General features: G+C 41.1%; 1 protein-coding gene across 7 annotated transcripts in view; it reads right to left on the bottom strand.

Annotated features, from left to right (window-relative positions):
* The window catches only part of TTLL7 (tubulin tyrosine ligase like 7), a 74,281-nt gene extending 61,351 nt beyond the window's left edge, over window positions 1–12,930 (bottom strand). For all 7 annotated transcript variants that reach the window (XR_014695680.1, XM_084528521.1, XM_084528522.1 and 4 more), the window contains exons 1-2: window positions 12,808–12,930; window positions 4,084–4,124 (exon numbers count right to left, since the gene is read on the bottom strand). The gene's annotated coding sequence lies outside the window, so the exon portion shown is untranslated. The remainder of the gene's footprint in view (window positions 1–4,083; window positions 4,125–12,807) is intronic.
* Between the last annotated feature and the right edge of the window lie 2,195 nt (window positions 12,931–15,125).

The raw sequence follows: 15,125 nt of genomic DNA, 5'->3' as shown, positions 1-15,125 counted from the left end.
CGACAAATTAGATCAGATAACTAGAATGCCAGTTTTTGTGTAGTAATATTTTAGGTTCAGAAAGCATACTTCTGCATCAGTCACTACTAACAAAAAAAAAAAAAAAAAGCATGGATAATGCCTAGGTCTCCTACTACTGTACATCACTTCAGTTAAGTGTTGATTGCACAGTCTTCAACACTACATCCATCAGCAGGAGAACAGTTTACTAACTCCACAACAGAACATATTCCTGCTCCACGATCCCAGTAAGTCCCACTGAACGCTGCTGAATACAAACCTATCTTAATTTATTGTAACTACCTACCTCAGTAGTAGCAGCAATAATCCTACTGTCATTTAAACTAGCATTGGAGTGTCATACGTATTTTCAGCCTACAAACCACACTAGTGTGCATTGGCCACATTTTCTCTGCAAGCAACAGGTGGCTGGCATTACATCCAGCAGCCACAGGGAGGCTGGACCCCAATCACCCCAAAGGAAGCATTCCCTTTAGAAGAGACAGCTGAAGGACCTTTGTTTGTTTGTCTTAGGGACCACAAGTGTAGGAAGCTGTATGGAATGTCAGACTGCCCAACGCGCTTTGTGGCGAGACAGCTACTGCCACTAATGAAAGAAACGATGGAAGAGTCCTATTATAATAATGGGCCAAAATGATTATGTGCAATACTAAAATTCTGATAATTAAAAATGTGCTTTCAGTAGAGGAAAGGGTAAATGAGAGCGAGTTAGGAAAGGAATAGAGCTGTGGCACCTGTGGGATGATCCCTGCTCTGCGTTTGACTTTGTGGTGCACCATCCATGCTCTTCATTACAGCCTGTCAACACATAGCACCACCTATCGCAGGGCATTTTAAGTTGTGTACACCACACAATCACTGATGGCATTGAACTATTTATTTCTTCTTCTCTCATTCACTTCTCAAACTATTTATTTCTCTAGGAAGAGCTAGGGATCATAGGGACCTACAATTCAGGACATTTCAATGTCTTACATACATCAACTTATTTATCTCAGTATAACAGAAATAGTGCTATTCCTTTAATGAAGCTGCTGTATTTGCAATAGCTCCTTAATTTATAAGTAGGCCATGTGGGGGGATTTACTAGGGATCCTGGGGGAGGAGGAAGAAAGTCTTTAGAAAGCTCCCCCTCACTCATCAAATTCCTCCTCCTCACTTCCAGTTGGTGGCATTGGCTTGGTGTGAAAATGGCCTCAAGTTCAGGGATCCATGAGCACATATAATTTCTAGAGATCTCTGTATTTCAAGATCCACACCTCCACACCTTAGTCCCGCGTGAAGTCTGTCCATTACATCTTATATTTGACAGGCCTGTACTTCATGGACCTATTTCAGCGTTCCTGAACACAAACTGCATTCATCACACATGGCCCACAAAGGCTCTGGTTGAGGATTACATCATCCTGCTTTACACTGTCAACAGTGTAAAGCTGTTATGCTGTCAACATAAGAACGTTTGCTAGTTTAGCAATAAGGATGAGACTCCCACTGCTGCCTGAAATATAAATTGGCAGACATTAGCCTGCAATTTCAGCACCTAATGCAAAAAGAAAGAAAAATAATGGCTTGAATATGGTACCAAGAGCACTTAAAGAAACATCTATTCAAGCTCTCTTTGACCATGATAGTACAAGAAAGGTGCTCTTGCATGATCACTGAATTGTTTATCATATTATATGGATACTTCCTACTATCAATCAATTTGCTCAGCTTCACTGGAAACGCCCGCATGCATGTATGAGGACTGGTACCTGACTCCTAATATTGTGATGACCAGATTACATGCTGATATACTCTAAGTAAAACACTACTGCAACAGCACTCAGTGGTAGTAATATTTTACAAATAACTGAAAAAGCTAGCCAGAAACTCCAGCGGCTACAAAACACTACAACAAAAACAAGCTTTCCTCCCCACAGTTTAATATTTGGGGCTTAACGTGGTGCCATCAATTTGAAAATAGTTTTTACAAATGAAAACAGGAGAAAATGAGCAGCTTCAAAAGGATGCGAGTCCTCAAAAGCCTCTCTAACTGGATTGACCCAATTTGCAAAAATTCCTTTAAAGACTGAATTGGTTTCAAACCCCCTGTGTTTTGCTATTTTAATCCATTTTAGGGGATCTAAATAGAGAGTCTGTCTTCATCAGTAATGAGACGTGACTCTAATATACAAAATATTCCTATAATAGGATATATATTGCTCACCTATAGAGAAATATACCATGTAGTTGAAAAGCCTAGAAAAATAACATGCCTTAAATGCTGAATATAAACTTATTTCTTAGAAGGTCCAAAACAAGAAAGTAAAATGACGTACACCAGACCTTCTACACACCAGCTATACTTTTTGCTTCGAAGAAAAAAAAGCATGAGAATAGTCTACCAAAAAGTAGTTTTCCAGGATATGTTTGAACTCAGAGGATCAGAATAATGTACTTTCTGAATCATAACCTCAGCCTTACTGATGCAACCCTGTAGTATTGAAAAGTTTATTTATCAGGTCAGAGACCATATTGACAATGGCATTGTGGTTTTTTTTGTAGTTAAAATAACTCCAAAATCTGAGGGATAAGTGACCTAGTATGCCTGTTTCCCTTCACGACTTGAATCACAGCAGTAGCACAGATCCAAATGTGGAACAATATCACAGTTAGCCCTGTACTCATCTATCTTGGTCAGCTCCCAAAAAGCAACACTTAAAAGCAATTGGCTCTGGCATGTTTGCTTGTTTGTTTTTAATAGCAAAAAGGCATTGTCTGTTAGGTAAGAGCTATACTCAAGAAATGTACTGAAATAACAGTCCTCAGCCTGAGGCTAGAGAGCCATGGGATATTTAAATCATTTACAGGTCTCAACTTGATTTTTCACTGCTTTTATCTTAATTTTTGAAACTACACTCTCAGTGAAACAGAAGGGCATAAACTTACACAGGCAAATACATGCTGGCTGCAGAATTAACTGTTTTACAAATAGTCAAAAGAAACAAACACACTCATTTCTTATTATGCTATAATAAACCACCCCCCCACAACCTAAAACATGGATGACATGGTCCACATTTTTTTTCAATGAATTATGTTAGGCAGAATATTACAATGTTTATTCTTCTGTGCTTCTGACAAAATTTGTCTCAAGTCTGGAGGGTAAATGCAAACAAGCTATATGTCACAGGATATTCTCCATAGCCCAATAAAGCAAATGTAGACATTTCTATTGATTTTTGTGGGCTTAAAATCACAGCGTTTCAGCTCCAGAACAGCCCTGATGGTGGCACAGTTCAGGAATATAATTAAAACACAGGTCAAAACTATAGTCTATTTAAATCAAATCTTCAGCACAGTAGCAATTACAGCTAAAAATAACTGAGTTGCCTCTGAATTTCTGTCTTTCTTGACAAAGATTATAAGCTTCACGTATCGCTTTTATAATTGGTTGACAGTCTAGATGCAGTGCTTCTTATTTCACAGCTCATGAAATATTCACAAGTTCAGAAACAGGAGTTACTCTGCAAGCAGTATATAGATATATTCATATATCTATAGGAAAAGTTCCATGTTGCTCTCCACAAGCATGTTTTACCTTGCTAATAGAGAAAGATTTACTGTATTACTGTATTCAGAAGATGCTCCTTAATCTAGCTCTCTTTATTATAAGGAAAGATAAACTGTGAGCTCCAGGATGTATGAGGAGGAAAAGAAAAATAAAAAGAGAGAAACTAAGAATAGGAGCAAGATTCTCAGAAAAGAACTCATTCCAAAATATGTAGAGAAGTACAGAACACATAGGCATTCAAATTGAAGCTGGTGTATTTTACTTAACATAGCCTGCAATAAAAAGCAATATTCAAAAAAAAAAAATGGTAGCAGCATGTGGCAGTATGATATACCAAATTCTTCTGCACACAAATTACTGATGAGAGTGCAAATTTTTTATTTATTATGAATTTAACTGACAAGATTACATCCCACAGAATAAATAGTCATACCAAGACCTCCTACTGATATGGAAACAGATTTAAAATAATTCCACAGCAGAAGTAGCAAAATGAATTCACTTACCTGCTAGTGTTGCATTGCTGAGACTGTCAAAAGAGTCAGCCCTGCGGAAACAGATTTTTCTATCAATAATTGACAGATGATACAGTTTTAGGCAGCACTCATAGACCAGGGAAAGACACGCTGCAGCAGCAGCTCCTTCCCATTTAGCCTAGCCCTAGCACTTTTTAGATCTCTTCCTTAACCCTTTCTAGGTATTTTCTCTGTTTCAGGCAAAAAAGAGAAAGGCATGATACATGCTATAAGAAAAGAATACATTATTTTTCCACTTTACTTAGAGTGTGACAAGAGCTGTGGGAAGAAAGTCAGTGGGATTAGTCATAACAATAAGCTAAAGTGAAGTGAAATCTAAAAACAGAAAATGACTCAGTGATTGGGAAGGAGTTATACCAAAGGCATTAGGCACTATAACAAGAACAATGATTTCTCTAGATGTAGAATTGAATTAAGAGGTCAAGACCACAATAACATAAAATAGTAGCACAGAAGTAAGCTAAGATGAACAGTTCATAAATTGCTCTAAGAAAAACAGTTATGATTCTCTTCCTGGTTCGTACTGACAGATTTCTAAAGCTACCAGTAGAAGAACTGACATTTTTTCCAAGTACTGGCATTGCATTACAAGCAGTGCACATATATGAACATGCAGCGAACTACAGCTTTCCCACAGGACCTTTCAAGTGAGAAAATTCTGAGTTCTTTAAGCGATGCGGTAACAGATATTTTGGAAATGGTGGCACATCTCTATGTGACGTCAAGTTTGAACCAGTTTCAGAGCATTCAACTCCCTTACACAGATTCTGCAGAGGAAGCAGTACTAGACAAAGCCGACTGCACCGCTACTGTCACATCTGCCCTACAAAGACGAAGCATTGTAGTGAGTCAGATTCTAGTGAGATTGAGAGGGATATATACACATAAAGTGCTCTCAGTGCTTCTAGTTGTGGTGCCATCCTTCAAGAACCACATACAGGCAGAACAAAGCTGGGAACAAAATGTGCAAAGGCTACAACACACATAAAAGACATTGCCTCTTGCTTCCTCCTGCTTCATTTATGATCTGTAAGAGTACACATTCTCTCTACACCACAGGGAATGCCTTTCTTGCTTGCACATTCAAGTTCAATAGAAAATCAAATACTTACGCACCTATAGTGAAAATATGCAAAGAAATAAGGCTCTGAAAATTCCACAGCTCTACTACAGTTTGTTGCCATTTCCCCAACTCACGAGAAGTATGTATGCCTCTCCCCTTCACATCAACCAGTAGGTAAAAAACACTACAATGAAATCCCACAGGTGACACTGCAATAACATTTATTCCTTAAACATAAAGAAGAATGGTGGATTCATCTACAGTGTAGATGTTTGAGCTAATTTCTCTTGGCTGCCTTCAATCAGCCTACAGGCAGTCAGGGTTGGCAGATGCAGGTATCAGCACTGAAGCTGTATAAACATTGATAAAATGAATCCCATCCAAGTTGCTCTGCATGGAAATGTTTCTCCAGAAAAAAAAAAATAATAATAATAATAATAATAACAACAGAACAGAAGAATTAAGACTTCTACTTGGCACATGGTTTGACAGGTACATCTTCCAAAAGTGAAGAAGAAATGACTTCAAGAACTTTGAAACGGTGGGGAAGTTATCAGAAGAAACTCAGCGCAACCAACTGTGACACAATTACCTGTGGAAGCACAGAATCAACAGTGAAATCTGCACAGATTTCAATGCTGGGGAAAAAAAAAAAAAAAAAGAAAAAGAAAAAAAACTGCTTTACAAAACTGCTTTAGGAATGACTCTAGTTTACATTGTTTAAGTCAGCTTTTTCTTTCTGGGTCAATCCACGTTATTATTTTTCTTTCCTATTTAGAATCCAGCTGTTTATGTCACGTTGGTGAATCCCGAGATGCTTTCAACAACAGTTCTTTTGATTGGCGCTAACATGCTTCCAGTTCTTTGCAGTTAATAAAACCAAGTCAGACTTCCAACAAATGAAGACACTCTCCAATTCTTCCTCAGTTGTTTATCTAAATATTTTATTGCAGAACTTCTTGTGTAATATACTCTGTATTCTCAACAGAGCATGATGCTTGGTACAACTTCAAGGTATTTTTGATAATAATCATACGCATACAATCTTCCCAAATGTCGTAAAATGTCAGAACTCTTTAGCAATCCACTAATTTCAAAGTTAATTGCAGTTATAAAAAAAAAAAAAAAAAAAAAAAGTTTTAAAGTTTTCAATGCAGTTTGAGGGTTTGTGTCAAGTCTTGTTTTCGCTTCGTGACGCATTCTGGTGGCTTTGCATAGAGCTAATATGATCCAGCCTCCACTTCCCTGCCCACTTAGCTCTGACAACCATTCTCCATTCGGTAGGATGACTGCTACTTAGCTTAACAGCCCTGTCTCCACGCAGCCTCTTTTCCTCAGGAAAGCTCCCGTTGATCACAGACTCCATAAGCTTTTGCTTGTAGAAGCTGGTCAAAACCCAGTCTTCAGTGAACCTATGTGCTAAAACTCTGTACTCTTCTCAAACTACTTCTGTTTCACTGCCAGAACACCTGATGAAAAATTTGAGTCAGGGAGTGGCAAGGGCCAGCTACTCCCTGAAAAATGATGGACCAGGAACCAAGGGCAATAAAAGGCGAGCAGGGCAGGAGCCTTGCCAGCCAGGACCCAAGCCAGATGAGAAGGTGAGCCCCAGGGATGAGAGCCTGCTTCAGTCAAGTCAGATCTACGGACAAGCTTGTGGTGATGAGGCAGATCCACGGTCAAGGTGTGAAGTTGATCCACAAGTCAAGGGCAGCACCACGTGCAGTGACAACAACCACAGTCAGACACAGTGCAGTGTCACTGAGCAGGTCCTTCGTGACATGGCAGGTCTGAGGTGGAGCTGGGAGGTCAGCCCACGGGCTAGGGTCCAGATCAAGGGGACCGTGTGCACGGCTGTGGCTGAGCTGGAGATCAGCGCTCCTGTGACGTACCTCAGAGAGCAGCTGAAGCCCTACAGTGTCCCTAGATGCATGGGTAGGGACACAGCAGGAGGATCCAGGCAGAACTGGATCTACTGCTGGTAGGATCTCCAAGCACCCTTAGCACTCTGACAGTCAAGTGCCTTCTTTAGGAATCTTCCCTGAAGTTACTGCTCGCAGAGGACTTCTCCCAGTAGCTCTACATATTGTCACAGTCCCCATTTTCTTCCATCAAACTGTTGCAGACAGCCTGCCTCAACTGGACTATTGATCTGTCATCTGCCAGTAGCCGGAGCAGCACTACCTATGCGTACCCATGACTGACTGGAATTTGAATCTTCTTTATCGATGAAGCTAAATGGTGTGCTGGCTACCTGCAGCAGACATTCCCACACCCTCATTATATCTACTTTTATTTTCATTTCTGATAAACTTTATTTCATTTTCCTAGAAAATACCAAATACTTGCTTTCTATATTTTTTTGTGTTCATAAATGCTATTTTGGGCAAAAAGACTGTAAAGCCCTTTCATTTTCTCTTCAGACCAGGAGGCAACAGTAGAAAGTAATACACAGGCCTTCAGTGCCTGCTTGGGGTCATTAACTGGATCAATTCTCAACGAGTGTCCACATTTTTAAATCCAGCTCCATATTGTTCCTTTATTTTTCTTCTGTTTCTTTACTTGCAGGATATTGATGTAGAGCAGCATCTGCAAGATGCTTGACTCTAAGAAAGTCCTTGCAGCACTCCAAAAATAGCACTGATTCCTGTTCCGTCATGCAGTAACGCCTTACTTTACTCACTGAACATATCCTATCCAGCTTTAGAAATCTTCTTTTCAGCATACGCTTCCATTTTTAAAATGGTACAAAACATACCAAACTAAGTCATGTTCTCAGATCACTTTTTGATTTTTCAATAAAATCTTTTATTCAAATTAATGCCTAATTGTTAATACTTGCTAGTGTTTCATAGTCTTGCAAAAACTTCAGTTAACAGAAAGATCAAAAATTACAATAATATTATATTCCTCTAAAAAGCCACATGACATAAAATGCTATTTTATGGGTGTTTTGTCCAGATGAATAAGTTGCACATTTTTCAGACCTCTTCCAGCAAAGATTAGTATCACGCGCTTTAGAATACCACCACCCCCAGCCCAGAAAAGCTTGGAAGGATACAACAATACAACAAATTCACAGAAATTTCACATTCAATGAACACTAAATACATGAGAACTGCCTACAAAAAAAAAAATAAATAAAAAATCCAAGAAAACACAGAGACTCCCATAACATGGCTCTCCTATGTATTCTTCAGAAGCCCATTCTGAGCAGGTAAATAAGCACAATTTCCCCAACAAATCTCACAATCTTTTGCCCTGACAGTCCACTTTTTTTGGGTGTTCATAACCAGGATTTAGATCTTTGCCTTTTCAACTGCATAAATTCACGATTAAGCATCTGATTCCATTTTCTCATGCTATACTTCATTTGCACCCTATAGGGATATTACTGTGCTGGATTTCAAGTGCTAAAAATAAAACAAACACATGTCAACTGAAGGACAAAGTTGGAAGGAAACATGCTTTAATGTAACTAAAGAAGAATATATTTAGCATTTTGCTACTAAGCAAGGATGAAAATAAACTTGTCAACACATAGCTGCGTCTAACTCCAAAGCCCACAACCCACTTAATTCTTTCTGTAGCATTTATTATAGATGAGAAGTGGGTTTAGTTTTTCTTTCTTCTTAAAAGTGACTGTTGGTTCTCTCTGTGAGTCCTGCTGGCCAGAAGAGGCTTCTAAATTGCAGCATAAAGCACTTCATCCTTTTAGGCATCAGTTTTTCTATCAATTAACAGTAATGTAACCATCCAAAGTGCATTTGAGCAGTGGTACATATGAGGCTTCTTTCTGGAATCCTTCCAAGACCAAATTCAAACATAAGTGGGAGTTGCCATGCCACTTAATCCACAGAAAGAAAAGAAAAGGGAGAAAAAAAAAAAAAAAAAGGAAAAAAAAGGTCCTAAATCAGAAAGGAGCTTTCTTTTATATTTCTTCCATTATTATTAACTGGTGCTCACCATTAAGAATACTGTTTCCTTGTTCCCAGAAGTTAATGTTGATAATAAGACACGTGAATATATTCTGAAATATTACCTTTGAAGCAAAACTTTTTTTCTTTTTTTTAAAAAAAAAAAGGAATACCTATGTTTTTAACATTTTAAACTACTGAAACGTATACCTTTAGCACATGAAAAGAAACGTTGCAACTATATATGTACATCTTCATTTTGGAGATACCATATTCAGACTAAAACTGATACTGAAGGCAAGGACTATTATTATATATTTAATCCTTTAAAATGCAAAACCAAGAAATTATTCTATTAGGCAAGACCTTGTTTCCTGGTATATAGAATTCAAGGCAAGAGCAAAAGCATCTATAAACGTATAAATTAGTATGGTAATTTGTATACGGCTTTGTATAGGTGTATGAACACGTAAGACAGAAGGCAATTGAAACTCCTTTGCAAGCAATAACTTTGGGAACAGGCAAAATATCAAATATTTTAGGTGCTACAGAGTCTGAGGATTCCTACAACTACCGCCACAAAAAAACAGTATCTGATAGAGCAAGGCAGCATGAAGCCTCCTTGGCTTGAAAAGGTTCCAATCATAAGAAGGGTAACTACTGTGGAACACAGATTTGCTCAAATATCCAACCAACGAAAAGGTTGACCACTTCAGCATGTCACAGGTTTTTCCTCCCACATCCACTCAGTTACAGATGCTTCTCTTACCCACCAGCATAGTCAAGATCAATGAAATCAGTTCTAAATCAAAAATATATTAATATTTTAAATATTAACATTAGAAAAGGTTCCAGTAAACTTTAAAGGCAGCTCATAATGTCTGCAGAAGGAATAACTGTGAATTACCATTCTGGCAAGGCTTTAGTTGAGTCTTAATGGAGCTCTAAAGAGCTTCCTCCTAATTAATAAGGTCCAATTTAAATCATACTGCTGGAAGTCAAACAGCCCCATTTAACTTCTAAAGTGTATGGAAAATAAAAGTGAACCTCTTGCCAGATATTCTGAAGTTCATAAGGGAAAACCAAAATCCAGAAAATATCATCTGAAAAATATGCTGTGGTATTTACAATTTATTTACTATTATTTTATTTATTTATTTATTTATTAACTTTGACAGTTTGTATGCATCTTTCCAAATAAAATGAACTCCCACTATCTACACACAGACTCTTGCCCTCTTTTGGGAAAAGACTAATCCCTCCCCCCTCAGACCATTATAGAGTCTCTGTGTCAACTCTGGATGATGAAAATACCTCAGGAAAAAAGTAAAAGACTGACAAGCACTCTTTTTTTTTTTCTTCATGGACTGATATAAAGCCTATCAATATGATTTTAGCGCTTTTATGATTTATGGTTGGCCCAAAAGTCACAATACTTCAGGGCAATGATAACTCTCCAAGTGCTCTGCAGGTCTGCAGAAACTTGAAGACATGGAAAATAAGCATTGTTGATGTCAATGTTTTTTCTTTACACCAATAAAATTGATGCACAAAATCAAAAAACGTTAGTGGTTCACATTGCAACATGTTGTCACACTCATTTTTGAAGACAAGACAGAAGTTTTACGCAAGTAGATACAAAGTAGCTGGGGAAATGTTATCATTAATTTCACTTTTTCAGACATCAAAATTTCATTTCAATTTTCTTGCTTTTCTAAGGATTTCCATCCTTTAACAACATGTTCTTAATTTATATGAATGAATACATGTAAAAGAATCTATTAATGCAACATTATAACAGAAAAAAAAAAAAAAAAGGAAAAAACAGAACATTAGAAAGCATGGAATTACAAAAAATGACTCATTTGCCATATGTGTGCTGCAGACGTTTTTAAACCATATAATAAATACCCACAGATGGAGATGATTTAAATCAAGAAATCATGCTTCAGTCTTTCTTGGTGCTGACAGCTCAAAGCGGGCACTTTCAGCAGTCAGCGTAAGTATGCCACATTTAATTTTCAAAATAAATATTTATGGCTTTCATTATAAACATACAGCATGAAAAAAGATTTATTAGAATAAATCATATTTATACAAAAAGATTTCAAGATGGTTTATTGTCCAACTGCTTGTTGACCAATTCACATCCCAGTTCTTCAGACTTGTCCACAACCTAATCTACACTGCCCATTTAACACTGGTCACTTCAGAAGAGATAGGGAACAAACCATTAGTTAATTGCAAACCTGAGCCTCAGACTGCTGAAATGGTTCCTAAGTTGCCAGTATAATTACCAAATAGCTGCTGATGGGCCTGATGTCCTGGCCTCTTTAACACTTCCAAATTGATGGGCAGACCTCTTTGGAAGTACGTGGCACGTACCCAAACTATCAGAAATATAGAAAGGGGGCATCTTTCAAAAAGAAACAAGCAAAAAACTGACAACCAGTGGTCTAGACTTTCTTGCATAATATTACTGATACCTACAGGTAAAAAAACATTCTTTCCTCAGGGAAGAATTCCCAGGCAGCTCACATCATTTCCTGAAACATTGCAGCATTTGTCTTCAGAAAAGCTGACTTCAAACTTAATAATTTCTTATACTAGCATAGATGATATGTTTGCTCACCACACAGGAAAAATCCCTGGCACTACAACTGTTTCTGTCATACCTTTGTTCAAAGTAATATTGATAGGTATTCTTTTCATATTTTCTGTTCTGGGAAACAGGATTTCTAGGCTGAAAAACTACATCCTTGTACTTGAAACGGGGGCAAAAACTACCAATGCCAAACCACTCTGTAGATTTTGAGATAACGTTACAGAAATTGGGTGACAACCAATTCCTGCACACAAAAGCACTTCTCATCTTTCGGCTGTGAGAACAGCCAGTGAGATTTCTGTGAGTGTTAGCTGGATAGGCAGCACCTGCAGGTGCTAACAATCAGTTAAGTGCTGGGGCAGAAAGGAATACCGTAACAGCTATTTTCTGCATGGCTGGTTTGGGTATTTTTGAGAAGCAATACATTTGGATTTCGGTAATCAAAACGCAAATACATGAGAAAGGCACAAGCATGATCAGAACTGAGACGCTACACCGTTTTTTGAGCTCAGCAACACGTTCAGACGCAGCACCAACCGCCTCCCCTTTTGCTCACAGTTCTGTGACGCTTCAAACGCAGAAACTGACCCAGCACGGACCTTCAGCCGCCGGCAGCGAGCACAGGACGAGGACACTGACACGGCCAGAACTCCAACTTGCCCTACATCCAGCCTCCACCAGGCACCTCTGCCCGCAGATTTCGGTACCATTCGGTACTATTTGGCCCCAGCCAGCCAGCCCCCCGCTAGAGATGCCGGACTGCAGCTGCAAACCCCGAGGGCACCAACCCCGAGGGCACACCCCCCGCTCCGCCGCTCGCTCCCCGGTCCCCCCACGCTCTCACCCCTGACGCCCGCTCCCCCCTCCTTCCCCACCGCCCTCCTTCTCCTCTTCCTCATCCTCCCGCTCAGGCGGCGATGCTGAATCACGGCGGGCAGCCTCGCGGCTCCGCCGCCTCTCCCCGGGGACAGCAGCCCAGCTGTCGGCGGAGCCCCCCCGCCTGCCGACGGGCAGGGGGCTGAGGAGAGGCGGCGGGCAAACGGCCGCCGGCAGGGGCGGCACGGGCGGAGGGGGGGATGCAGGCGCCCCGCCGCTCCCCTCACCGTTACCTGGCGGGGCGGCCCCGGCACCGCGCTCCTCTCGGGGGGCTCCTCTCGGGGGGCGCCCCACGGGCGGCGCGGTGATGTGAGGGGCGGTGCGGCGGAGCTCCCCCCCCAGCAGCGCAACCCGCTCCGCCGCCCGCCGAGCCGGGCACTAGCGGGAGGTGGAGCGGGAGCGTAGGGCTGAGAGTCAGGGACAAACCATTCCCTGTGCGGGGGACACCGCCGGCGGCCGGCCGGGCGGAGCCGAGCAGACCGAGCCCGCCCACACGGGGACGTGACCGCACCGAGCCGCACGGTGTATCCGGAGCGGGGTAAGGTGAAACTGAGAGCGAGGCCAGCCCCGTGGAGCCGCCAGTGCCCCTCTGCCTCCCCCGCCGGGGCCGGCAATGGGAGCGGACCACGCCATGTCCCTGCCCGGGAATGCGAGCGGGACGCAGCCACCGCGCCTCAGGAGGGGACGGGGCCGCCCCTGCCACCAGAGCCGCCCTCATCGCCCGCTTCGGCCCTCCCCGGGGCCGGACCCGGCAGCTGGGGTGCTCCCGAGCCCTGCCCCGGGGCCGGGGGGCGTTGGAGGAGGCTCCGGGTGCTGACGGTACCGCGGGCGACAGCTCGGGCCGCCGCTGCAATTCCTGGATCTATGCTGATTTCCGCCAGTTTTCCTTTTTAATTATTTTTTATTTTTCCCCTTCCCGTTTGGTTTTACAACCAGTGTTTTAACCTCTGCGTTCTGTAGGCAACTCCGAGAGAGCCCTTTCAGGCTTTTTCTACAATGTTTTGCATCCTAGCATAAGGCGCGTGACCTAATGACATAAATGGTTCAGGAAAAAATTAGAAAACAAAAAGAAACACTCATCAAATAAAGATTTTTAATATTTTTAATGCCCAGCAACGAAGAAAGATGACAATTTGAAACCTGATAAAATAATGTGGAGCACATAAAGTTGGTTGAAAATGTACTTGTGAGTCTGTCAGCAGTATTTTTTTTTTCCTCCTGCTTTAACACCCTGCAAGGTAAGCTGCTAGCATAACAGGAACAGGCTGTGGGGTCTTGCAAACACCAGGCTGGCTGCTAAGGACAGAAAGCAACACGAGGAATCCTTCAGGGGATACAAAAGAGATGGGAGACTTTTCCTGTGCAGTACAGATGCATAGCCCGTGAATCTGAAGAAATCCATACTTCACGGGCATTTTTAATTGGTTTTCCTTACAGTTTACATTGTGGTTTTTACAGATATGCAGAAATTACCATTTCTTTACTGCTCAAACCTTGGTTACGCTTGTCAAAAAATAGAAGCAGAGGTATAATTTTTGTCCACAAATTCGTAGTTTCGTTGAAGTTCATGTGCTAGTTTATGTAGGTTAGTGTTCATAGGAACAAACCTAAATGTTAATGAAAAATCACATGCCAAAGCAGAGGCAATGTGATCCAGGTCTGTCCCCACGTAAGGATTTTTCATTTTTCTCACAGCTGTGCTACAGGATGCTTGTAGGGAAAGGTCTGATTTTCTTCCTGTTGGAGTCATTTGGACTTACACCATCAACTGCAGATAAAATGATTTAAAAGGTTGACATGCATTGCATGTAATCTCCAGGTCAGAGCTTGCTGTGGGCCTGCATTAGATCCTGTATTTGTTTTTAGCTGTATGTCCCCATTCTGTACCCTAAACCCAAGCCTGAGGCGTGCCCCCATGCTGAGCTGAAACATGTTACGTAAGCAGGTTCTGATGAGAGATTGTACCCAGCTGTTGGTTTATACTTCCCAGGCAAAATTAGAGCCTGAAAATATCACCGTGCCCCCTCCCTGCTCTGCTCCCAGGAGACATTTTCCGGCAGCCTCACTTCCAAGGTACAGCTAATGCTTCTGCTCTGCCGAGGATGACTGCTACAAATGGATGCTGGTCTTAGCTGGGAAATCACAGTCTGTGACACAGCTCCCAGCAAAGGCTGGAGTCTGACCACACAAATGCTTTTTCTCATCTTCATTACTGAGAAGGAACAGGCATTAATCTCTTCCAAAAGGTGCTTTTAGCTGTTGTTTCCCAGAAGCAGATCAGATTTTTTTTTTAATGTGATCTGCATTTTGAGTAACTCAAAGTGGTACTCACTACCTCCAAGTTAAAGTGTTAGAACTAACAATTTAGTAAGAAATTGCAACTGGGTATTAAATACACAGATGCTTGATTAGGAACATTAAATTGAGTTTTAGTTTGAATATTGAGCCAGTCTGAACATTGATGCCCTCAAGATAACATGTGCCTAGATGATTGTTGTAAACAGAACTAACAGAAAGAAATATCTTTTAGGGCATGAAGATCATCTGATGA

The sequence above is a fragment of the Aythya ferina genome (assembly GCF_964211825.1).
Source record: "Aythya ferina genome assembly, chromosome: 8".
Lineage (NCBI taxonomy): Eukaryota > Metazoa > Chordata > Aves > Anseriformes > Anatidae > Aythya > Aythya ferina.
The sequence above is the reverse complement of the archived record's forward strand: the minus strand, read 5'-3'. Positions and strand labels throughout refer to the sequence as shown.